Raw genomic sequence first — 26,494 nt, 5'->3', positions numbered from 1 at the left:
TGAGAATATCATCAAACATTAAAGGCATAGAAGTCTACACATATTTCCATATAATTCAATAAAGCCTGTCAAGAGATTGAAGTTTAAATTAAAATTAATAAAAATGTAACCAGTACCTATAAGGCACAATATGTTTTTCACATAACTTCTGTTCCACAAGTGATTGAATCCTGGCATTTAGTAAATTAGATATCTACCACTGAATAAGAAGAAAATATATAAAAATTATTGTCTCAAGTGTGGGCTTATCATCAATTAAGGCTGGGTTCATATGGAATCTTTTTACTGCATTAGATATACTTTATAGCCTACGAAAAATTAAGGTGTGGTTATAGCTAAAGAGAAGACTATATGATAAATAAAATTTTAAACTCACAAGAATGAGGTATTTGTTGGTTTTTTTTTTTTTTAAATGTATCCTTGGTGAATAAGATAGAGTACACAGTCAAATCTTAAATCATACAAAGCAGGCTCTATCTCTAGTTAATAAAGAAAAATATCAAATACAAAACGTTGTGTTGCAAAATCACATGGCACTTGGTTTGTTAAAAGCAGCACAGGAATGGATTTCTGCCGTATTCAATTGTATGTATATTCTGGATCATCAAAATAATATCAGTATTACTTCAAAACATATTACATCTTTAGTTTCAGCCACACAGCAGTTGATCAATGATAAGTTGAAAGAATTATGAGCTTGTCAGGATACCATCTGGACATCGCTTTTAGTAATCCAAGGCAGAGGGGATTGTGTTCTAGTCATATCACAATACAGTGTATTTTTGTGGCCTGTAAATGCAGAGCTCTTACTTCCTTGCTAATAGATCATTGCAGAAGACTTCAGGAGTGTAGATTTTTTGATGATGAATCCTAAAAGTTTGGATCATTGGAAAGGCCAAACATGACTATAGCTACTCTGTTGTTGATGCTTCCAACAGGTTGTTATTATTATTTATTGAAGTAATAAATACCCTGATTTAGTGTATGAATTCATTGTCATAAATATTTTCTTTTGAGCATGTGTTTATTATTTAAAATATTGACCATTCATCTTTGTTTTTTGTCCTGTATATGAAAAGGCCTATGGAATGATGCAGGAATCTAAGGGCTGAAGGCTCTGGGATGTCTGAAAGCTTTTTTTTTTTTTTTTTTTTTTTTTTTTCATAAAAATGACTACACTGCCAACTCTGCCTCACATCTCTCAATTGCTAGAGACCTGAATTTTACATCCTGGGTCTCAACATCCACACAGCAACAGGCAAAGTTTTTAGGATATTTGCAGGTGAAAGATATCTCAGTCCTGATAGATTAATAGAGGTTGTTAGGGGAGTGGTGGCACCTAGGGACACCAAGAAGCATACAACACTTAGTTGCCTCAGTCCTATTACAGTGGACTCCTATGGAGAGTTGTGATATAATGGGATTAGTTCCTTGTAAGCAGAAATAAGGATTCTGACTGCACTATGGGCAAACCTGAACACTGCAAGTTAAAGCATCAATGAAGTGTTGAAGCCTAGGCCCCAGCCCCTGGCCCAAGAAAAAAGTGGCAGCAGTGGCATAGATGATTTGGAGAAGTAGTCAAATGAGTCATGTGCAGCTGCTCTGGCCATGGGATGAATGGTTTCTATATATTTGAGAGGAAAAACTGATGCAAGTGTATGAGAGACTACCAGAATGAGGAATTTCAAGATAATCAAGAGGTCTAGGAATCCAAAATACATCCAGTAGAGTAAGATCTCTGTATTTTGAAAATACCTATCAACCTTCCCCATTGTGATGTTGAGTCTGTAGAGAAAAAGAATAAAGGCCTTCAAGTCCAGTCATTGGATGATGCATAAAATGAAACAACAGCAGCCAATGGCTCCAGTGAACAACTGGCATGGCCAGCCCAGGTATCCAAGTTTAATATATTTTACCTGTTAAGCAGAACTGATGGACTTAAAAATATAATTTACCCAGGTGTCAAGAGAGCAAGATTATTATTTTTTGTCTGTAAGAATTAGAAATAAACAGCATTCTGTGTTGCACCTAAAAATGGTGAGGTTAGCATTGCTCCTTACAGTAGAAGTTGTAAAATGCTAAATTCCATGAGGCATTTAGGGCCCAAAAAAACCAAAAAGACCAAATATGTTAGTACAGCTTCCAGAGGGCTATGTTTTTTAGCAAATAGCCAAGGTCATAAACACTCAGATTCAATGTATGTACTCAAGGTCGAAAACATTTGTGAGCATGCTCTTACATTAGTCAAATGTTATTGATGTGCCTTCTTTGTCTGACGTGCATAAAAATAAAATTTTCTATTTAATAACTTTGGGGGCTGAGGGATAGAAGCTAGAGGCTGGTTATGGGCTATTGCTGCCTTCAGAAGTAGCAAGCCTACCATCTCAAAAGTTCCTCACATCTGGTGAATAGGGAGCCTACATCCTGGGAAAAAAAATTTTACCCCTCAAACATCAGATAAAGCTCTAATCTCTAGAGTATACAAAGAACTCAAAAAGTTAAACAACAAAAAAGCAAATAACCCATTCAACAAATGAGCCAAGGACTTGAACAGAAACTTCTCAGAAGAGGATATACAATCAATCAACAAATACATGAAAAAATGCTCACCATCTCTAGCAATCAGAGAAATGCAAATTAAAACTACTCTAAGATACCATCTCACTCCAATAAGAATAGCAGCCATTATGAAGTCAAACAACAATAATTGCTGGCGAGGATGTGGGGGTGGGGAAGGTGTACTTATACATTGCTGGTGGGACTGCAAATTGGTTCAGCCAATTTGGAAAGCAGTATGGAGATTCCTTGGAAGGCTGGAAATGGAACTACCATTTGATCCAGCTATTCCCCTTCTCAGACTATACACAAAAGACCTAAAAAGAGCATACTACAGGGACACAGCCACATCAATGTTTATAGCAGCGCAATTCACAATAGCTAGAATGTGTAACCAACCTAGATGCCTTTCAATAGATGAATGGATTAAAAAATGTGGCATTTATACACAATGGAATATTACTCAGCACTAAAAAATAACAAGATCTTGGAATTTGCAGGCAAGTGGATGGCAATAGAGCAAATTATGCTAAGTGAAGTTAGCCAATCCCTAAAAACCAAATGCCGAATGTCTTCTCTGATATGGGGGGGGGGTGACTCAAAATGGAATAGGGAGGAAGAGCATGAGAAGAAGACTACCACTAAATAGGGAAGAGAGGTGGGAGGGAAAAAGAGGGAGAAGGGGAGTTACGTGGAAGATGGAAGAAGGACCTCATTGTTATATAGAATACATATATGATGTTGTGATGAGAAAAAGAAAAAAAAAGTGTGTTGTTGAGAGCCACAGTTTGGTCAGAATTACTCCTGGCATTTTGCTAGAGGGAATGGTTGAAAGGTGACCCTGCTCCCGGAATAGGGCGGCTCAGGGATTAGGGCAGATCCTGCTGCCTCTAGAGCCTGCTACTTTGGAGTTCCCATTGAGTTCTCTCGGGCGTTCAGGGAGAATTGGCACACGCAGCCCGGTGAAGGGAGTGTGTCCCCAAGCAGTGTGTGTAGAGAGCCAGTGAGGGTTCAGGAATAAAGGCTTGCTGTTTGAACCTACAAGGCTTTTGTGGTGGCTCGGTTATTTGTGCCCAGACAGACTGCTGCAGTGTGTCACATAAGATTGAATAAAGAGAAAGGATGGGAGAGGAGGGCAGGAGTAGGGAGGATAGGAAGGGCAGCAGAATAGAATAGACAATATGATTGATGTATGTATTATATGTCAAAACACATTCTGCTGTCATGTATGACTAAAAAAATAATAAAAATAAATCACATGGTTAAAAAAAAAAAAAAACTTCCTCACATCTTCTTTCAATTGCTTGAGCCCCAAACATTGCTTTTTTTGATATGAGCCCCTACACAGCAGTCACAGATGTGAAACTATTTTTAATTTGAGACTATCACAAATCCTCTGCTTTATGCAAGGAGTATTGTGTTGTTTTGTAGACATGCTCCCAGATAATATTTATATAGTGGATATTTAGTGTACTATTTATTTTAGATTACATATATTGCCTTAATGTTGTCTCTCCCTCACTTTTTTATGTAGTGTTTTATGTTTCATATTCTCCATTTATAAAACTTTTGTGATACAAATACAGTGGTTTTGAGCAGTTTCCATACCATGCTGAATTTTTATCTTGACTGTAATGAAATATATCAGTTTTTAAGTTTCTCCTAATAAGAAATTTTAAAAATATTGTGTCGCAGTCTGGCTGGGCACAAGATCAAAAGCCACTCACAGCTTTGTAGATTCAAACAGCAATTCTTTATTCCCGAACTCACACCGGCCCTCTACAAACACGTTCTGCCCACAAAATTCATGTACTCCACCAGGCTTTGAATCCCAAAAACTTTCTGAATTCCACGAGAACTCAAGGGGAACTCAGGAAGCAGGATATGCCCTATTCCCAGAAGGAATAACCTTAAACCTGGAACTGCCCTAAACCCAGATTATCCTAAACCGGAACTCCCTAAACCCAAGGAGCAGGATACTCCCTAAAACCTGCAGGATACACCCTAAACCTGAATCTGCCCTAATCCAGTAGGATCCTCCCTAAACCTGGATCCACCCTGGTCCTTGAGCAGGGTCACCTTTCTCAAACATACATGCAATGTCACAGCGAATGTCCAAGGCATCCATTTCCATGAGTCCTTCCTCTAAGCAACATGGGGTACGCTGGCAAGGAAATTTCGATGCATCATTCCTACTTGGCAATCCTTGCTATAAGCTTCAGAAGTTTTTCTCTAACATATTATCCCCATTTAATAAAAAAGTACACAAGATGTAATTTTTTTTTTATTCTTTTCTTTTTAAGGGGAGAGGAATGAGTATTTAACCCAGGTTAGTTCTCCTAAACCCTTATATCACCAGCCCTTATTAAATTGTATTTTATTTTATTTTCAGTTTTCAGACAAAGTGTTGCTTAGTTGCTTGGGGCCCTCTCATATTATTTAGGCTGAATTAGAAATTGTGATTCTCCTGATTAAGTCTCCCAAATTATTAAGATTGCTGACATGAGACACCATATGTGTGTAACCCCCTTTTTTGAAAAAAAAAATGTCACTACTTAACTTTTAAGAGAATTTAAAATAATGATGAATCCATGGCTCCTAAAGGATATAAGATTTGCCTTTGTGTCAGGCATATTTGATCTTGATATGTACTTAAAAATTGTGGGCACAAAAGAAATCATATTTGTAAGATCCTGTCTCAAAATTTAAAAAAAGAAAAAAATTGAAGATATAGCTCGGGAATAATATTCCCTCAGTTTAACAACCAGTACTACACTCATATAAACACACACACACACACACACACACACACACACACAAGGTACTTGTGGGTCTTTGAAAATATTTTTTGATACTGAATAGCTGTATAAACCTCATCTATTACAAAAGGCAGAATTAGTGCCATAATATCATTAGTCCGTTAGCCTTATCTGTGTACAGAAATTTGGAAATGCGATTTTACTCCTACTCTAGCCAAATGCAGAATGTATTCTCCAAACTTTGGGTCAGGGCTCTTCTTATTTTTTATGGCTTATATAAATGTGTGGCTATGAAAGAGTACTTGTCAGGTACCTAGTCAGGAAATATTTTTAATGATTTTGCATTTGCTTTTAGAACACTGTCTCCTTGATAAGAACAAGTCCACCTTAATTTATTTGATTCTGAGTTATCATGTGAAGAAGATTCACAGTAATCAGGTCCAGAACCAAGGCAGGTTTTTCCTGGCATGGAGTGGAAGATCTGTTGAGGAGAGAGTCATAGAAAGAAGTTGAGGCTCTCACCATCCAGATGAGGTTATAGAGTTTGAGAGTGATGAGGATCTCGTCAGGAGAATGATGACAAGTAATGAGATGTAAGTCCAGTTCCTCACCAGACTTTCCACCCCAAGTGCATCCTTGTTTTAGTTGGCTGAATCCCTGTTTATTAGCTCTATTTTTACACTAAATTTGGGGGCTTTATGACCCCTCTGGCAATCGTTATCAGCTACTACCAGATTTCTCCAGGACATCATTTACCCTGGGATGAGAAACATTTGGTCTAGTGGTCTCCACCCTTATCTTCTCACTTTATCTTCTTATCAGGAGAGGACAGCCTACCAGAGTCTTCTCTCTGTTTATCAGAGTAAGGGGAAGTAATTGTCTGAGGTCATACTTGAGGGATCTGGTGAGACTGCAGGTTTCAAACTGGAGTTTTTAAAATGGAGTTGCTTAAGCTCAGGGATAAGGCCATTCTCACCATTCACCCACTTGATTCACAATGAACATTCTGGGGAAGGGGTATGTAAGCTTGGCACTGTGAATCATCCATTCCATTGGCCAAAGGCCGGAATTCACATATGTCCAAAAGTCACTTCTCATTGTGGTTTGTTGCATTGTTCCATAACCACCAATAGTGACCATAGTTGAATTACATCTGGTTAAGACCAAAGTGTTTGCAAGGTACCCAGGGATTGAAATGATAATATAATCAAAAACAAGTAGCATGATAGGGTTGAGACATATATAAATTTGTCTTGCATGTTGGTCCCAATGAACTAATTCTGTTACATTGTCCCAGTTGATTCTAATAGTCACTGTAAGGCTCTCAAATGCTCTGAGATTTATTGAATCTAAATATTGACTACAATACAAGAATGAGGGTGGTTCCTCTAATTATATGTACATAGGCATTGCAATCCCAACTCCCATCATTCTGTGCTTACTACAAGAGGGACTCTGTCCTTAAATCACCTCCTGGGATAGACGTGGGCAGAAAAACAAAAGATGGAGTTCTCACTGTTCTAATATAAGCTCAGGACTTAGATCTCCAATGGCTATTTTTGCTTAAAAAATAATGTGACTTTCCAGTGTTTTGTAGCCTGTCTCCCGGCTCCCAGCTCCTCCACCCAGCATGCTCCCCCCAAAAAAACATAACACCCAGGCAACTCTACAGGGTCCAGAAACCTCCAGGGTCCCTGGGTCCAAGGAAGCCAGCAAAGGAGCAGGCAGAGGGCAGAGAATGCAGAGTGTCCACCCAGTGGCCGATTAGCTAGACTTCAGGAGGGAGAAGGGCTGGAGCTCAGAGCCCCTCAGCCAGCACGGGTGCCCCATGAAGGGCAGCCTGAGAAAGCAGGCTTGGGAAGGGGCCCACACCCACCCGTTCTGCAGAGATGTCACAGTGAAGATGATGCAGACTTATAGGCCAGGCCCGGAGCCAGAGGGCAGTTTGGGTGGAGGCAGAAAGAGGTCCAGAGGGCAGGGCCCCAATTTGAGTCCCTCAGCAAGGCCACAGACTCTCACCAAGTACATCCAAGTTTCCAAGTTGAGCCAGTGGAGCTCCTGAGGCCTGGGGGATAGGATAGGAGGGGACAGAATAAAAGAAAGGACTGTACACCCAAAGTCCCTAAAAGAGGTAAACACCTCCCACATGGCAGGACAGAGTTGCTGGCCCAGCTGGGCCCAGCAATGGACACTGCTATGTTGCAGTAGCCAGGAAACCAAGAAGCAGGTAAAGCCCAGCCCAGCACCCACTGAAATGACCCAGGACCTGGCCTCATCCTCCCACCCCTGACCAATCCAAGCTTCTTCTCCCCAACTTGAACCTCAGCAGCTTGCCAGGCCCAGAGTAGGGGGTAGGGTGGGGCTGGCCACAGCTGGGTCCTCAGCGGGACCACAGTGTCTCCAGCCTCAGAGTTCATAACTGTTTGCCCATCTGTCCCGAGATAAGCTCCTGGGGGTGGGAGACCACGATGTCAGTGGTTCACCAGGTATGTAGAAGCCGTCCTGGGATTGACTCAGGCAGGCATGGTGGGTGGCATCAGGCCACCTATATGACCTTGAATCCCTGGCTGTCCCTCAAAGCCGCCTCAACTTCAGACAGGTGAGCATAATGGTACCAACCTCATAGATAGGACTCATGAGAAATGGCTCCTCAAGCACTCGGCATGCAGCTGGCCCAGAGTACACCTTAGCAAGCACTATAGATAAATGTCCCGTCCCCTTGGTCTCAAGTCAAACCTCCCTCCCTGGAAGCAGACTTGGGACTCTCCTAAGAAAAATAAAGCAAGACAAGAGGCACAGAGGAGTTCTGAGACAGGCTCAGACTTGCCCAGCAAGTCCAAGTGGGGTGTTTCCTGGGAATTCAGTCCTGGGAATCTACAGCCCTCTCCATTCCCCTAGAAGAGCCTGAGCAATTGGAGCCAGACAGGAAATTCAGAATAAAGCCTGTTTGGAGACCCAATTAAAGTGGACTTGGGGATACAATGGGCACATAGGGGCAGGTGTTTTCTTACTGACCTAGCTAGATCCTGGTTGGACGGGGGTAGCTCAGTCTAGAACCAGGCTCAGGGACTCAGGTGCATGTAATGGTGCACCCACCAGCATCTCCTTTCTACCTCCAACCCTAATATCGGAGTGAGGGGGCTGGGCTCCAAATCTCTCGGGAGAGCCAGTCAGCACTCGTCCCTGCCCTTCCCGACATATGTGCCCAAGATTCCCCAGATTTCTTCCTTTAAGGTCCTTACAGACAGCGGCCACAGCCTCCTCTTCTCCTTCCTCCTTTGCAACCCTGGGGAAGGCACTCAGAGCCAGAGGGGACTACACACCTTCCTCAGCAGTCACCTCTCTTCATCCTGCACCAATGTTCTCTGCAATGTCCTCCCCGAGGACCCTGTCTAAGTCAGATAAGCAGAGCAGTCTCTCAGCAAGAAATTGCCTCTTGGTGGAACTGTTTACTCTTCACTGAGGTCTCACTGCCACATACCCCACCGCACCGACTGTCTGCTCCCCCAAGGTAGAGAGACCCCACAAAAGCAAAAGGCCTGGCCCGGACTCAGAATATCCCTCAGACGAAGGAGCCTGTGAATGAATTTGAAATGGTAAACCCAGAATGACTACGATCTGCCTGCTAACCTATCTTTAATTTCTTGGACATGTGCAAATGCACTCAGAACGGCCCCCATGCCCAGATGCCCAGCCCATCCATGCATGCCTGGACACCCTACAGGGACTACACGGTTCTGGAGTCAGAGAGGCCTGTATTCGGATCCTATCTGGTCCCAGCTAAGCCTCAGTTTCCTCATCTGTAAAACGGGGATAATCATGGCCTTACTCATAGATACTGTGAAGTGCATGTTAAGGAATGAATGAAGTGAGTGCACAGATCAGTCCCTAGGACCTGGAAATTGCATTTATTTTTATTGCCATACATTTGGATAGTCCAGCTGCACTCCCTGCCTCCTTTAACCCCTCCCCAAATCTGAGGGCCAATCAGTGCTCAAGGACCCCAGGGCTCCCCAAAGGCGCACATCTGGCCAGCGGGGGCGTCAGCCCACCCATGGCTGGCGCCCAGCTGAAGGTGAGACGCCGCTTTGGCCGGCGCCCCTCAGCGCGGGGACTGGGACTCTGCAGTCCAGGGGGCGCCAGACTCTGAGGAGCAGGCGGCCTGCTGAGCAGAACAAGCGGCCCTACCAGGGCAGCGCCAGCAAGTGAGCCAGCCAACGGTGCAGCCTGTGCCTTCCCAGCCAGACCCCTGCCATGGCCGCTTTGTGCCCAAACCTGGCCCTGAGTTATTGCACCGCAGCCTTGGAGCCCTCCCTTGGAGCCCTCCAGGGTGGGGGGTGGACCAACGTGTTCCCAGGACAATGGCTTCAAAGAGGTCCGGGGCTGCCCAGGTCCCCTCCCCTGCCTTATCGCCTCTATCTCATCGCCACCGCCCCCCCCCTTCATACCCAACTGCCTACCCCACTCCACCCCCCTCCTCCCACCCCACCTCCCACCAGCTGCTCTTCCCGCTCCTCTCTCAGGACCCAAACCCTATGAGGCCACTATGCAGACAGGTGCCAGGTGGCTTTACGGGGCCTCAACTCTCCCGTCCTGAAAATCTCTGTTGTCCCCAACACCGAGGTGCACCCCCACACACACCGCCAACCTCGGATCACAGCCTGGCTTGGAAAAGGGTTGGATTCTTGGCTGGCCCTCTGCGGGAATGGGCTGGGAATCCTCCTGGCCTCATTTCCCCAACTGTGGGGGGGGGGGGGGGTGTAAGTCCAGTGCCAGGCGCTGGGGACATGGCATGGGCACAAAAGCAAGGCGCTTGGCCAGGTGGTGTGAACAGCAGGCACAGGCCCAGGGAGAAGTCATCCTCCTCCTTTCATGGTGAGAATTACATCGAGATAGGACTGGGGCAGAAAAAGGGTCCAAGCCACTGAAGTTCTTAGGACAAGATTGGAACCCTGAAGCACCCGTGCCTGCAACCATCCCGTTTAACTGACTCAACACCAGGGGAAGCCTCTCTCTGGTTTCTGGACTGCACCAGGGAAACCAAAAGGGTACTGAGTTGGCAGCAGGTGCTCCCAGAATTTGAGGGCAAGATTCAGAGAGCCCTCTTTCCAGACTTTCCTCAAACCTCCCATCCCCTCCCCCCAAACCTCCCAGCCCCTCCCAGCCCCTCCGAATCATCAACTGCAAAGACTTTTGGGTCCCCAAATCCCCTCATGAACCCCCCTGTCATCTGAGCTCAAGTGTCACCTCCAGGATGGCCCTAACCAGAAAACCTCCCACACCATTCCCTGCCTATTCCAGGATTGGCTTTCAAGGATGAATGGACCCATATACTTGTAGATGGGCCCCTCAATCTTACTAGAATATGCTTCTGTCTTCTCACCTGTGGAGCTTCAGCACCTTGAGCACACCTGGCATATAACAGATGCTCAGTAAACACTTGGGCTGAATGAATGAACAAATGAAGAGCCAGTAAATAATGTCAACTCTAAAAGCCTTGAAACCCAAACTGTGTCCAAGATAAGAGGATTCCACAAAGAGTAATCTAATAAGTTTGGAAATCACAAACTATTAAAAATATCTGAGTCCTACATTAGCATTTTAAAGGCTCAGAGAAGACCTAAAGGTTTAAAAAACTTTTTAATTGTTTATTCCAGTGTTTGCCAAATGCATTTGGCCATAGAAAATACTTTTTAACCACCCTCATGACCACAGCTTTATAAATGATCAACTGATTCTTAGAAGAAAGAATTTGCTTTTTTTTTTTTATAGGACTGAGTCTAGCACAGTGCACCACACACAGAAGATGCTCCAATTATTTGAACGAAAGCATATAAAGTAAATACACCCATGTGCATTCTCTCTAGGTGAAAACCTATGAGCCTAGGAGTTCCAAACTTTTGGTACAAACTATACCCAAAGTAACACAGCCCCTGTACTGAGATTCTGAACCAGGCAAGCAATTACGAAAATCCTTTCCCTCAGCTGCAGACACACAAGGCCATTCATATACATTCATTCACATTGACTCATGCACACATGTACAGATGCATGTGTGAGCACACATGAGCACACCAGAACAAACACACTCACATACAAGTACACATACCCACAAGCACATGGACTCATGCACACACAGACACATGGGCAACCCATTCTGGGGCATATGCCTTCCCTCCCACACAACCAGCTTCACTGTGCTTGGCCCAGGAGGCTCCTGAGATGGGTAGCAGTCCTCTGGTGGGGTGAGAGGATGGACATGAGGAGGGATGCACAATCTGGCATCACCAGGAGGGCTAGGTGTCACCCAGCAGGTGACAGATTAAAAGTTTGTTGTTGTTTCCTGCCCATTATCTCCAGCACTGCATTTTGAGTATAGATATAGATGAGAGGGAATGGGAGAGTCTGCAGTGGGTCCCACCAGAAGAAATAACTGTATGGCTACTCAACTTACAGCTCTCTCTCCCTTAAGATTTCTTTCTATTTTTTGAACTATGGATTGAGCCCAGGGATGCTTAACCACTGAGCCATATCCCTAGAACTTTTATTTTTTTATTCTGACACAGGGTCTTGTTGAGTTGCTTAGGACCTCAATAAGTTGCTGAGGCTGGCTTTGATCTTGCGATCCTCCTGCTTCAGCCTACTGAATCACTGGGATTACAGGCCTGCACCATCGCACTCAGCTCCAGGGAGTCGTCCTCACACTTCCCCTGGGAGGGAGAAAAATAAACTAAGACTCAGCAGTAACACAGCAAGGGTGTGTGGGAGCAGGGTTGGGAGCCCAGACCCATTTGCTCAGAACTGCCCCAAACTCCAGAAGCTTAGGGGTCTCCAGGCTGTCTCCAAAGTGGGTCCTAGCCTGGGTCAGTGGCCACAGCAAGCTCCCCCAGCACATCTTGGCCCTCCCCTAGGCACAGTTCTGCCACAAGGTCACTGTATAACCTTGGACACCTGGACTTGCAATCTCTCTGGGCAAGACTGACCATCCATATGAGAAGAATGTTCAGCTGAGGATTCTCCAAGATCCATTGTTGCTCATGAAAAAAAAAGCCTGAGGCCCCCGCCTAAGCGTCAATTAGTGCCAATATTAAATGAGACCCTGCCTGTAAAGAACACAGGCCGGCACCTGTACCAAGAGGGCTCTTCTGATGTTATTTGCTCCTGGTGGTCTGATTTCACCCTTCAGAGTCCAAACAAAATGCCATTCCATATGCTTTGTCTGATTTCCCCTATCAAAAAAGAATCTCCCCCAACTCCCCCACCCCCAGCCCTAAGCCTGGACCTCAATGCTGGACTGCCCTGTCTGGTCTGGGGATTGAGGCCTCAGACCCTTCCAGTCTATGGGCTCCCTCAACACATGGCTTCCTCTTGGTTCTCAAGCATCTTCCTGGAAGCCCAGGCTAAGCTCAGCTGGTAAGATGCTCCAGATTCAGATGGAAGAATGGATGTATGCAAGGGAGGTGGGGGAAAGACCGAAGGACTCACTGAAGGAAAGAGATGCCTACTGGGTGCAGCCTGCCCTGCACCCAGTGCAGCCAAGCTGTCCAGAGAATAAATGAAACCAAAGTGGTCAACTTTGCTAATAATAATAAAAGAAGTACAAACAAAAACAATGTGCAATGTCTTGCTTGCCTGATGGGCAAAGAGCAAAAAGGGCAAGGGGGATGAAAGAAACAAAGAGAAGAAAGAAAATCTCCTAGGTGGGCAAGGGTTCAGAGGAATGTGCCATGCACCTGGGCCCTGTTGTTGAAGAGTTCCCCAGCACAGCCTTTGCACAAGGTGACTCAGAAAGATTTACCAAATTGCTGGGCGCAGTGGTGCAAGCCTGTAATCCCGGCAGCTCAGAAGACTAAGAAAGGAGGATCACAAGTTCAAAGCCAGTCTCAGCAACTCAAGGCACTAAGCAACTCAATGAGACCCTGTCTCCAAACACAATACAAAATAGGGCTGGGGATATGCCTCAGTGGCCAAGTACCCCCTGAGTTCAATCCATAGTACAAAAAAAAAGTATCAAATTTTTTGAGTGATACCCTTAGACCCAATAATTCCACTTCTAGGAGTCCAGCCTAAGAAATACTCAAACAAGAACACAAAAATAGATACCTGAGGATGCTCACTGCAGCACTGTCACTAACAGCAAAACAGTAGAAAGCAACTGTATGTCCACCACTAGAGGACTGTAAGTTCTAGAGGGCTGAGAATGTAGCTCAGTGGTCCAGTTCTTGCCTAGGGTACTGAAGGTCCTGGGTCTGATCCCCAACTCCATGAAAACAATCAATAATTCTGGGGCATCCTTTCCATAGACCCTCTCTGGCTGTAACATGGAGATGTGTGACGCACACCTGGTGCTAACTCCTTCACCAACAATTCTTAACCCTGGCTGCACATTCAAGTTTCCCAGGAAGTTTTCAAAGAAACACTGACCTGGAACCCCTCGTCAAAGACTCCAGATGCTGGGCCCAGGTCAAGTTTGGTTTTTTTTTTTTTTTTTTTTTTTTTTTGAGTGCCTACAATGATGTTAATTGTGCAACCAAAACTGAAATCTCTGCTACATAAAAATATGAATTGAGAGTCAGTGTAGCCAGGGAGTAGCAGGCACCATCTGTGTTTAAACTGACACACACAGGTGTACACACCCAGGCCTAGTGTAAAGGCACCACTGAAAAGGCCCTGGGGAAGGGGGCACCCAGGATGCTAGTGCTCTGGGAAAAGAGCGGGACTGTTTTGTAAGATGTCAATTCCCCATCCCCCAGATTGGAACATGGACAGCCCTAAAGGCAGAACTCCACGGATGGACAGAAGTGTGGGAAGGAGGGCTCCCCCTGGGTGTCTTTATTCATGGCTGTCTCACCCAGACCAGAGGTGGGCCTCTGCTGTCCTTCACAGCCACAGAGGTAGTTGTAAATAAAGGTGGTGGTGACTGACTCAGGCTCTGGACCTAGATAAGGCCTGCCCTCAAATCCCAGCTCTGCTACTTCCAGCAGTCTGACCTTGGGCAAGGGACTTCTGTGCCTCAGTCTGCGCACCTGTGAAACTGAGATAAGTAAATCAGAAAGCTGCTGTGAGAATCTCATGGAGGAACGGGGGACAAGAGGAAGACAGAGCCCTATGGTGCCCAAAGAGCCAGGTCCTAACTGTCCCTAAATGTGTCCTCCACAGGGATCAGGGCTGGTGACTCTGGATGTATATGTGTCTGGCCTGGTCACCACTGGATTACAGCAGCACCCAGATGACCAGCAATGCTTTGCAGAACACCTGGGGCCAAAGAGCCGGGGACACCCCCAGCTGGGACCAACAATGTCCATCACCACCAACTCTCCCTCTCAGACACCTGGAAACATCACCATCAAGCCTCAAGCCTCTCCCAATTAGTTGCTCATCCTAAACCTTATAAAGGGCTAGAGAGGACTCAGCTGCCCTGCAGCAGATGCCCTAGAGCAGCCAACTCAGATGTATCCACTGTGGCCCCAGCACTTGGAAAAGAAATTTTTTGGGGGGGGTACTGGGGATTAAACTCAGGGGCACTCAACCTCTGAGTCACATCCCCATCCCCATTTTATATTTTGTTTAGAGACAGGGCCTCACTGAGTTGTTTAGTGCCGCGCCATTGATGAGGCTGGCTTTGAACTTGCGATCCTCCCACCTCAGCCTCCCAAGTCGCTGAGATTACAGGCCTTGCACCACCGCACCCAGTTTAGCCTGCATTATTTTAAAACCCAAGTTTTGTGTGTTTGCCACTTCTGTGTTCCAGTAATTAAAATCCTATAGCACCTAAGACAGGCAGCTGATCCAATTGGTTCCATCCCATTTCATAGATAGGAAAACTAAGACTGAAAGAGAACACTATCTTTCCCCAGATCATGGAACTCATTGCCTCCAACACACACCCATCCCCCACAAGAAAAATAAAGCATTTTGAGCCTCACCTTGGAGATAGTGTTGTTTGTTTGCTTTTACAGAACTGGGGATTATTGAATGCAGAGGTGCTTTTCCACCTAGCTACATCCCCAGCCCTTTTTATTTATTTATTTTTTAATTTTTAGATAGGATCTGGCTAAATTGTTAAGGGCATCACTAAAATGCCAAGGCTGGCCTCAAATTTGCAATTCTCCTGCCTCAGACTCCTGAGATCACTTGCTGGGATCACACGCATGCACCACTCTGCCAGCTCAGAGTGAGCCTTGGTTTTCTACTGTGGGCAGCAGGTTTCCCTGCAAGCACTGCCCATTTCCTCCCTCCTGCTTCCTTCTCCCGACCCTACCCCTCACTCTAGGGCTAATCCTGGGGCAAACCCTCCCTGAAAGATGAAGAGAGTCCTGAAGGCCACTCAATGGTAGCTGAAATGCCCAGCACTGGCCAGCACCAAGCCAGTTAAGGATGTCCTGTCTGACCCCTGAATCTCTGTGGCAGGTTGACCATAAGCAGCAGGATGGGAATTTATCGAGTCAAACATTCTGTTTTATTTCAAATTAATATAAAAATCTCATATTGCTTTTATCATTTTTAAAAGACTATTCTTCAAGCCTAGGACCATACAGGGCACAGGCCCCCCATGAGCAGCAACTACCATCTCACCGCATGGAGCACCTGAGGAGGAAGAGGATGGCACAAGCCACCCCCAGCTCCGGGGCATGAGGGCTGGCAGCCTTACCTCCTGAGCAGGAAAAAAGGCGGAGGGAGACCAGGAGGGCAGGAGAGACAAGAGAGAGTAACACCCATGGGAGCCCAAGTCCTGCCTGGGAGCTCACCCACTCGCTGTTTCTCTTAGGAATTCTGATAAACCCAACCTGATCTTTTATTAAATTGGGAGCCATCTTGCCACAAAGCCATGAAAAGCTAATTTTGGCTTTACTATAAATTACTGCAAATTCTGAACCTGCTTGGAATGCCTGCCGGTGCCTTGAACTCACCCATGCCTGGCTCTCTGACCAGATAGCAGCCCTCTCTGAAACTTTAGTGACACCTCATAAATATTGGCCTTCCCTGGCCAGACAACGACCCTCTCTGAGGCTCTAATGGTCCTCATAAATTCTGATGTTGGGGCCAGCAAAAAATGTAAACTGCTTGTCAGAGTTCTGTTATCTGTAACCCCCCTTTGTGTAACTTTCTGGGCTATAAAGCTGGCCTGTAGGAAAGCTGGGGGTGCTGTCCTGTTCCCGCCGCTTTGGGAGGGAAAGGCAGCCCAGCCAGTCGAAATAATAAGCTTGCTTTAATTTGATTTTAATTGGAGTCAGTGGTCTTTTCTTGCGTCCTGGTCTAACAATTCATTAGCCACGACCTGATCATTCATTCACTTACTCGCTTGCTCACCGGTTCATTCCCTCAACAGTTTACACCTTCATTCATTCAGTTCAGAAGTCCTTTTATTTGTAAACACAGTAGTCCAGAATCCCAGCTTGGGTCCTCATCTGTGATGGAGCATGAGGTCCCGGAGGCCCCCCAGGCTGCCCTGTGCCAGGCAAGGTGCTCTCCCATGAGGAAGGCAGGACCAGCCCGACAAGCTCTCCACAGGGTTGCTCTGGGGACTGGGAACCTGAGTGGTTCTCTGTGGCCCCAACAGGTGGAACGAGTACTCATGCCCCTAAATTGTGGGAGCCAGATTGCAGATGGATGTGTGAAACTAAATACTGAGAGCCATTGCCAAGCAGAAATGACGCATCGAAATTTTCTTGTCAGCCTACCCCATGTTGCTTAGAGGAAGGACTCTCCATTGTGGAAATGGGCTTGTCTTAGACTCAGGTCATTTGCAGTGACATTGCATGTATGCTTGAGTAAGGTGACCTTGCTCAAGGACGAGGGCGGATCCGGGTTTAGGGTGGATCAGGTTTTAGGGAGTATCCTGCTCCTTGGGTTTAGGGCAGTTCCAGGTTTAAGGTGTACCCTGCCGGGAATAGGGCGTATCCTGCTGATTAGAGCCTGGTGGAGAACGTGGATTTTGCAGAGTACGTGGAACGTGTGTAGAATGCCAGTGTGAGTTCGGGAATAAAGAATTGCTGTTTGAATATACAAGGCTGTGAGTGGCTCGTGATTTTGTGCCCAGCCAGACTGCGGCAACTAAAGATGCAAGGATGTGGCACAGAGAGAGAGAGAGCTCCCTGAGAACAGCAGTGTGCAGGTCCAGGCGCGCACACACACACACACACACACACACACACACACACACACACACGTCTGAAAGAAGGAACTCCAGGGTCCATTTTCCGTGGTTTTCAGGATTCTGAGAGATTCAAAGGCAACAACAGTAAAGGCCTGAATCTTCCCAATGTACATGCCCAGGGCTCTGGCTGACCACTGTCCCTCTTGGGGTGAACAGGGCAGCTGCAGGTGCTCTTTTGGGACACCAAGAACAGGTGTACTGCTCGCAAATCCCCAGCGTTCTCTGCAGCCTCCACCTCAGGTGATAGGAAACTGTCCCATTTTTCCATCTTCCCACTACCAGCCTGCCAGCCTGCTCTCCTCCCTTGTCCTCTCCCTGGGGAGTCCCTGGAGCTGGTGATTGTCTCCCATCTCCCCAAATTCAAACCTACAACTCCATGGGGGCTAAGGACAAAACCAAACCTCTTGTTCAGGAAGCAGAAACACACTGTTTACTGCTGGTGCTCCATAGCCCCACCGCACCCAGGCCAAGGAGCACAGCTCTTCGCCTGCCACCCCCCCACCCCCCACCCCCATACCCCCCACCTCCCACCCCCATACCCCCCACCCCCCACCCCCATACCCCCCACCCCCGCTATCTCCAGGAACGCCCTGCTCCCTGACCAGGCCCAGATGGCCATCACTCTGCTTTCAGGAAGGTAAAATTTGGTGCAACAGGAGTTAGGTGAACAGTATCTTTTATTTAATTAGGATCAACAGAAGAGATAAAACTCACAGCAGGACAGGGAATGACAACACTGCACAAATAATTAATGCCCAGTTAACAAAAGGGCAAATCTCAATTACAGGGAAATCAGGGGAGGAAAAAGTTTCCCAGCACTTTGGAGAAGGCAGAGGAGGAGGAGACCGCACAGCTGAGGCAAAGCCCAGACCTACAGGCCCAACATGGGGCTTCAAGGACACCACAAATCAAGGCAGCCAGGTGGCCATCCTGTAACAGCTGTTCCTCCCTTCTCCCCATCACAGACAAACCTGCCCCAAGTGCACTGGGCTGGGTGAGCCGATGCTGCCTGGGCCCTGGCAGGCAAGTGCGAAGCCACTCGAGATCTGGCCTATGGGGGCCACTAGGGGAGCTCACACCCAGCCAGGCTTAGTCTCCAGAAGAATGGCACCCCCCAAAGAGAGGGCAAATGTTCTAATCCTGGGAATGGTCACCAGATCACTAGAAAGTTCCTGTCCTTGTCCCTGGCACTGCAGTCCCACTGGCCCTGATGGGGCCATGCTCCTGCTCTCTCTTAGTGGCAGGCAGACCTGACTCACCTCTCACTCTGAAGTAAGAAAAAGAACCATGAGCTTTTGAGACCCCACATCATCTTCTGAGCCAGTTTTTTCACATCTGCCCTGGAAGACTGAAATTTGAACTGATGGCCTTCTCCCAACCATCACTACTTGGAGGTGGTGTCAGCTGCAATGTTGGGTATTTAAATACTACTTAAAAATTGTTAAGATGTGAATTTTATATTATGCGTATTTTACCCCCATTTTTAAAAAAGGAGAGACACAGAGTTCTGAGCCCCTGCTCAGGTCAGCCAGGTGAGCAGAGGTCTCTGGGATCCAGGCCCAGGAATGCGTGACTTTAAGCAGCCTCACCATGCAACAGCGAAAGGACATGACAGTTGGGGACCCACACATCTGTAGGAAGCCACTCTCCCCCTGCCAGGGCTCCCCTTACCTATCCCAGCACAATGCTTTGAATTATCTCAGCAAATATGTCTCCAGTGACTGAACATCCTCAACAATGAACTCTCCACGTTCCAGAGCTCAAATAAAAAGATTTTTATTGGTGCAGTCTCCCTCCCAAACAAACCCCCAAGGAGCACAAGGAGTGCCACCCAGGCCCCCTTCACTCAGCTCCCAATCTCTGGCCTTGGGTGACATAGGCCGAGCAACCCCCATGATGGAGGAGAAGGAAATTGCTGTTAGATTAGTGAGCACATCCACAGAGCCCCATTTTATATCCCAATTCAGAAAATGACATGAACATCTGCTTTCACTTCAAGACATTAATTTTCAATTATTGGAGAAAAACAAAATTAGTTCTGACAAATTGTTGGCGAACACAGACTCTTGTCTGGTGTTCATAATAATAACTTTGGGGGCCACCATTAGTGTCCTCGGATGGACAGAGTTTCCTGATGGAGCCCGTCATCTGCAGTCTGTAGTGGTGGCGGGCAGGGCCAGGGTATCTCCTACACCCTGTTCTGTGGGGCGAGAGCGATGGTTCTGCAAGCCCCTGCTCCAGGTGACCGCCTCTTCCGTGACCAGGTTAGGGAACCCAGGACTTTCAGATTTTCTGGAGAAGGGAGTGATGGTGAAGATGGCAGGTAAATAAAAACACCCTCTGGAACCATTTTCAGATTTAGACATGTCGAGGCTTCCTTCCATTCACTAGCAAGATTTCACACAGGGATGAAAATCCTTCCCAAGCCCAAGTGTGCCCAAAAAGGCAGACTGGAATCCCCTCAGTCTGACATTTTCATACACTGACATTTTCTTTGTTATGTTGCTGTTGTTCTACTTGTGTAATTGACTTTGCAAGTAGAACAACAGCAACATAACAAAGAAAATGTCAGTGTATTCACAGCACTAATCTATAACGCTGGGAGGCCCTCCCACTTTCAGGCAGGGCTGACAATACAATAGCTTTCAAAGGGATATTACCATCATGCTTTTATTCCTGACATCAATCAAGACAAAAAGAACCCTTTTCAGAAGACATTAAAAATCAAACCTTTGTGCAAGAAGATAGGTAAAACAGCACTCTCCTTAAAGACAGCCATGCAGAGCAATCAGATAATTGATGATCCTTGAAAGCAGTAAAGTATTTTTATTTACTGAGTGTACAACCCCAGTCACTGGCTGCCACCCCATCCTGGCAGGTATGCTATGAATCCAAAGTTTCCATCTTTATCTCCCCCACTCACTTCACCCTGGTGAAGTGCCTGGTGCCCACAGCAGACTAAGGGAACTGACAGCCAGCGCTGAAAACTTCAAGTGGGATATATAACCAATCCAGGCTTCACTAGTCCATTTTGAGTGCAAAACTACTCTGATTACAGACTAATATATCTACACACAAAACGCGCTGGCAAGCCAACAGGAATTTTCAGAAATTGACAAATTGGCCCAACCACACCTATTGAGGTTACCTATTATAACCAGGCACTAAGAGTTTCCAAGGTACTCTTCTGTTTTAATTATCCGACACTCACTCAGATAGGAAGAAACCCTGATATCTATACAAATATTTTCAAGACATAAAGATAATACTCTTTGCAAACATCAGTGTAGCATGCATAGACAAGTCTGGACTTTAATTCAGCCAAGATTCAGGACAAGCAAGCACCTAAAGCCACCCACCCAACTTGCAACATGGATGGGGCCATCAGGAAACCTAGCCATCCATCACTAGATTACCTCCAAACAGTTAAGATGCCTGCATGCCATAAGTTAGTGACACTTCAGGAAAACTGCAGGTCCCGGAGCAGGAAGTAAGGGGGAACTAATGTTCAAGAGAGTTTATAATCTACACACTTTCTGAACCGTTGATGTATCCAGCCACCAGCCTTCCAAAAGGTCCAAGATGATGGCCTTAACACCCAAAGGGGGTCACCCCCACTCAGGGCTTGACAGAGCTCCTGGTACAGGTAGCTCCAAGTCCTAGAATGTTGTGAAGGAGGAGAGGAAGAAAGACACTCTGCTGAAGAGCCAAGACAAAGTGTTTTGTCCCTCTGATATCCAACAGACCGCATGCCAAAAGTATGCAACCAAGTCGAGTCACCCTGAGACAAAGATGTTACTCTCGAAGCACTAGAGGCAGCAATGGTTGCTTTTACTTTTTCAGACAGAAGTAGACACTGTTGAGTCTTTTTAAACAGTGTTTGAACAGGCTCCCTTCAATTCATTGATAAAATGGGGAGAAATGTTAAAAGAAGAGGGAGCTGGTCCTAACGCTGCCTTGAAAACACACTCTCCCACCACTGCCACCTAAATGAGTCTTTTCCAGAGCCAGGCAGCAAGTCTGCACACTGGCCTCAGGGTAAGTTCCTTTCGTTTACACATCCAAATAAACAGTTAAGAGAAATCAATGCATCTAGTTGCCAGACTATTAAGTCCTACATCAGGGGAAGAATTCCACAGCCACCAGCTTAAGAGTTAGCTACCATATAGCAATTATTGCAACTTTGTATTAGATTGAACCAGATCCCCAGCCTTCCGACTCCAGCCAGGAGAGCTGTACTCCAAGATGCCTAGCTCCAGTTTTCTCCTTTCATGGTTCCCCCTCCTCCTCCGTGAATGCACTATAGTAGGCCACAACATTTGCCAGGGCTGGCGGGTTCTGTGGAATTACTTTATGACTGTTAAGTCAACAGCATTTTGCACTTTTCATTATTAATGCATACTTGGCACCTTATGGTTAAACATTTAGCAGGATTCTCCTGTCAGAGGCACATAGTTATTATTATATTATTGCTTATTAAGTTTTTGCAAGGAAACAGGGGTAAGAATCTAAACAGCAATTACTAGACATAAAGAATGTTTTCAAGAATAAAACAGGCCCCTACTATCCCCCCTCCCCTCCCCTCCCATCTTCTGTTTTATTCTTGAAAACATTCTTTATGTCTAGTAATTGCTGTTTAGATTCTTACCCCTGTTTCCTTGCAAAAACTTAATAAGCAATAATATAATAATAACTATGTGCCTCTGACAGGAGCAGAATACAACAATTACCAATTGGGCATTATGTAAAATTGTGGATGTGTAACCGACGTGATTCTGCAATCTGCATTTGGGGTAAAATTGGGAGTTCATAACCCACTTCAATCTAATGTATGAAATATGATATGTCAAGAGCTTTGTAATGTTGTGAACAACCAATAAAAAAAAATAAAAAATTTTAAAAAAAAAGAATAAAACAGGCCCTTCAAAACCTAAGAATAGGTAACTTAATTGGGGGAATTAAATATTAGGATTAAATATCAGTTACCCCAATCTACATAGAAAGCTATGGAAAGTGAAAAGGATTTGTTTTGCCCTTCCTGCAAGATCATGTACATTTAGCCAAACAAATGTTGACAATTTACACTTGTATGTGGTCTCAGATGAATCAAGAAACCTGTAACCCCAGAATGCCTCTATTTATTACATCTCAATTATTTCCACTCCAGCCAAGAGCAGGGCTGGCAGGAAGAGAGCGGGGCACCAGTGCCTTCCTGAGAAGGCCTTCAGAAAATGAACTTTTCAGAGCAGAACTGGGCTGCAGCCAGAGGTCATCAAGGGAGTTGGGAGAGGACAAGGGCCTTGGGACTTTAAGGCTTCAGAGGCATATAGCCACTCTCATCCTATTCCTCAGTCACCCCTCAGTGTGTTCAGGCGGCTAAGCACCCATCTGAGGGGCTGGAATTGGGACAAAGCAGCAGGCCAGGCCAGGAGAGGGCAGCCTGTTAGAGGAAAATGGCAGGGGAGGGGCTCAGCCCATACACTTCCTCTCCCCAGCACCTCTGCTCTCCAGGGGCCCCTGAGCCAGGACATCCTATAAATATAAAGCAAAGCAAGGAGAAGGAGTGCGTGTGTGTACATATATATCCATATCTCATCACAAACGTGCGCACCCTGGGTACTCGTGCAGGAAGCTGGCCAGGGTGCGGAAGGTGAGTACCTGGCACACTGTGAGGACGTCCACAGCGCTCCCTGGGGGACCTGTGACTGGCCTGCATGGCGCAGACAATGAACTCCTGGCGGAGGCTCCCTGCCCAGTTGGCCTCCGCGGAGCAGGCAGGAAGTGCAGCGGCAGCCGTGTGGCCTGGGCAGGGGGCAGGGAGGGGGCGCGGGGCGGCCGGGCGCATGCGCGCCTGAAGCCTGTGCCAGCAGCGCCGGCCGCTCTCCACAACCCCGGGCAACAAGGAGGGGGCTGGAGAAAGCCAGCGAGGCTGGAGCCAGCAAGAGCGGCCTCCAAGCTGCCAGCCTCCAGGGCGCCCGTCCTCACCGCCTCTTCCTTCCTCTTGCCAGCATGGAGATTCCCAATCCGCACCAAGTTGGGCCGCACCCCTTGATTGGCCTCTCAGGCCCGGGGTCGCAAGGAGGGAGCGAGGAAGTCCCCTTGTAGGCGACCCTAGGCCCGGGTCCCAGCAAGCAGTGGCTCCTGGCCCGGAAAGGGTCGGGGCGGGTAGGGTGTCCATGGCGTGCCCCCTCCACCGCCTCCGCCTCCCGCTCCTGGCTTCCTCCTCCTCCTCTCCGCTAGCTCCGAGGGTCCCCAGCAGCCCGCCTGCTCGCAGGTCCCTCCTCCCTCTCTCTCTCTCCTTCCTAGTTTGATCGTGCCTTGCTCGCTCACCTTTCACAGACCGCGACTTCACTGCTTCCGCCTGGACACCTCCGGGGCTCAGGGCGCTCCGTCGCCCTCCGCGGTGGGCTCCCCCCGCCGCCCTCCGCCGCTCCGGGTAACCCTTCTCCACTTTCTCAGCCTGCCTCTTGGAAACATTTTTCTTTTTTTTGCAGCCGGTTCAGCGGCTGCGGGGAGCAGACCGCAGGTGGGGCCCTGCCTGTTGCAGTGAGGCAGCTGGGGGCTCCGGGTCCCAGCGGCGGTCGCGAGGGAATCCGGAGGCCACTAAGCTGAGCCGAGTTAGGCAAAAAAAAAAAAAAAAAAAGCCGCCCCCCTCCTTCTCCCCACCCCCCCCCCGCCTGCCCCCAGCCCATGCCGCCCCTCCCTCCCCCACCCCACCGCCACCCTCACCCTCCTCCTCCTTCTCCTCCTCCTCCGCCCCTTGCCGGATTTTGCAGCCTGTTGTGGAGCTCACAATGAACCCATCTGAGGAGGGGGAAATGGGGCTGGAGTCAAGAGGGTCTCAGGAGGCGGGAGAGACCGGGAGGTGGTTGGGAGTGAGGGAGCTCAGTACCCTCCGGAAAAAAAAAAGGCTTCAAATATCCCCTGCTGCACACACACAAAAAAATAAAACAATAAATATTAATGGCTCAAAAAATGCCCAAACACCCGGTTTGGAGATTATGATGGATGGCGAGGGGGTACCTCAACTCAGCCTACTTGGGGGTAGGGGCTCAAAAAAAAAGGCCATAGGGGCTTGGAAGCCGTGGCTTGGGGCCCCTGGCTCAAGCCCCCTTCTCTAGCTCTCAGCTAGGTCCGGAGCTGTCCCCCAGAGGAGGAGGGGGGCGCGTGGGGGCTCAGGCGGCAGCGTTCAGGGGCGCTGTGCCCCAGGCATCCTCAGCCTGTGCGCAGGGCTGCTGCTACCTGCCCTAGGGCAGTGGATGCACCCCATCCCCAGGCCAATGCCAAGTCGCCAGCCCGCTAGCTGCCTCCACTGGCCAGGGGCTCGGAGAAGGGGGAGGCCGCGGCGGTGGTGGAGGAGGAGGATGAGCAGGTGGCAGCGGCAGCCGGGCTCCAGTCCTCCCGGGCAGGAGCAGCGGGGCGGCTGGGCCCTGGCTCCTCTGCGCTCCAGTCGGAGCTGCCTGCTAGCCTCCCTCGCGCTCCTGTCTTCTTTGTAGACGCTGGCTCTCCTCCTCTGCACTGCAGAGACACATCATAAAGCCAGGCTTGGCTGGAAACCCAGCAGGAGGATGTGAGGAGCAGAATCCAGGCGGGGGAGCGCTCTGATCCCCTGGGGCGCCCCGCACTGCTCCTGCTCAGATCAGATGGAGAGAGAGCCAACACCACCGAGCGAGCAATGGACATTGCTGGAAATACAGCTCCCGCCGCCCACAAAACCCAGACGGTTGTGGAGGCATTTGCAGGCACCACGCAGGCGCAGGCATCTCACCGGCTAGCGGGGCGGGCTCTGGCTTCATGGGGGCGGGAGGAGGGAACAGAAGGCCCATGCTGGCTGTCAAGCTCACCCAGATGCATTAGCATTACAAACTTCAAAAATTGAAAGAATGGGGGAGCAAACAGGTTAGCTACCCTAGTGTTGCGTCTTGTGCCCCCACGCACTAGAATTATCCTCACACCCTCAAATGACTTTTTTTTTTTAAAGAGAGAGTGAGAGAGAGAGGGGGACAGAGAGAGAGAGAGAGAATTTTAACATTTATTTTTTTTTCTTATTTCTTGGCAGACACAACATCTTTGTTGGTATGTGGTGCTGCTGAGGATCGAACCCGGGCCGCACGCATGCTAGGCGAGCGCGCTACCGCTTGAGCCACATCCCCAGCCCCCCCTCAAATGACTTTTGACGATGGTTTGGTGTTCCAAGACCACTCTGACCCCACATCCAACAAATGCTTACACCACTGAGCTAGCCTATACCCTCATTTGTAGGGTTCTTGAGCCTGGTGCGCACTTCCAAGCTGTGACTCTAACACCTTATCTCCAGAAAACTGCAGGAGCACCCCTTCCCTCCGAGGTTGGCAAAAATAAGCCAGTTGCTACTTTCCACAAAGTTTTGCCAGGGGGTGCCTCAAGTCCCTGTAGTTCTTGAACTAGTTGAGTCTCAGATCTCCTAGCTGGTCCTGGGGTCCTGGAAGGGCATATGCTTAAGGAAAGTCTTTCCTGGGCGACTCCCATAAACCTTTACTTTGAAGCGTCCCTCTCTGCCACCAGCTGCAGGCGTCTAGGTCCCGGGTAGGGGAGAGGCCCCCACATCTCCCCCTCTCAGGCAAGTGACTCCACCTTGAGCCAGGACGCCTTGAGCCCGGAAAGCGGAGCAGGTGCACAGCATGGCCCTGGGGGTTATCAATCTCGAAGATTGATAAGTTGCCACTTGGAGAGTGAAGGGCTGTGTCCCCTCAGAGACAAGTTACACAGGGCAACCTTTCATGGAAAAACCCGCTCCCCTCTTTTTTTTTTTTTTAAATGCCAAGATAAGAAACAATTTATTATAGAGAGAAGAAAAATTTCTCATCCAAAATATAGAAATCTGTACAATTTTGCCACAATCAATATACATGAACTGTACAAATTTACACCAGTTCATAATTTACCAAATAAAAGATGACTAACAAAGTTCACAAAATAGATGGTGGTTTGTGGAAAAGACTTTTACCCAATTAAGTACGAGGAAAGTTACAAACCAGACCTC

General features: G+C 47.6%; 2 long non-coding RNA genes across 5 annotated transcripts in view; both read right to left on the bottom strand.

Moving 5' to 3' along the window:
- The window catches only part of LOC120885682 (uncharacterized), a 69,987-nt gene extending 45,877 nt beyond the window's left edge, over positions 1 to 24,110 (bottom strand). For all 4 annotated transcript variants that reach the window (XR_013436492.1, XR_013436494.1, XR_013436493.1 and 1 more), the window contains exon 1: positions 23,803 to 24,110. This is a non-coding gene — a long non-coding RNA (uncharacterized LOC120885682). The remainder of the gene's footprint in view (positions 1 to 23,802) is intronic.
- On the bottom strand, positions 18,132 to 23,796 carry LOC144376256 (uncharacterized). The gene is made up of 2 exons (XR_013436497.1): positions 23,131 to 23,796; positions 18,132 to 19,764 (listed from the first exon to the last, which is right to left on the bottom strand). It is a non-coding gene; the product is annotated as an uncharacterized LOC144376256 (long non-coding RNA).
- Positions 24,111 to 26,494: the final 2,384 nt, after the last annotated feature.

Source organism: Ictidomys tridecemlineatus, chromosome 1, assembly GCF_052094955.1.
Source record: "Ictidomys tridecemlineatus isolate mIctTri1 chromosome 1, mIctTri1.hap1, whole genome shotgun sequence".
Classification (NCBI taxonomy): Eukaryota; Metazoa; Chordata; class Mammalia; order Rodentia; family Sciuridae; genus Ictidomys; species Ictidomys tridecemlineatus.
Note: the sequence above shows the minus strand (reverse complement) of the source record. Positions and strands in the feature narration are given on the sequence as shown.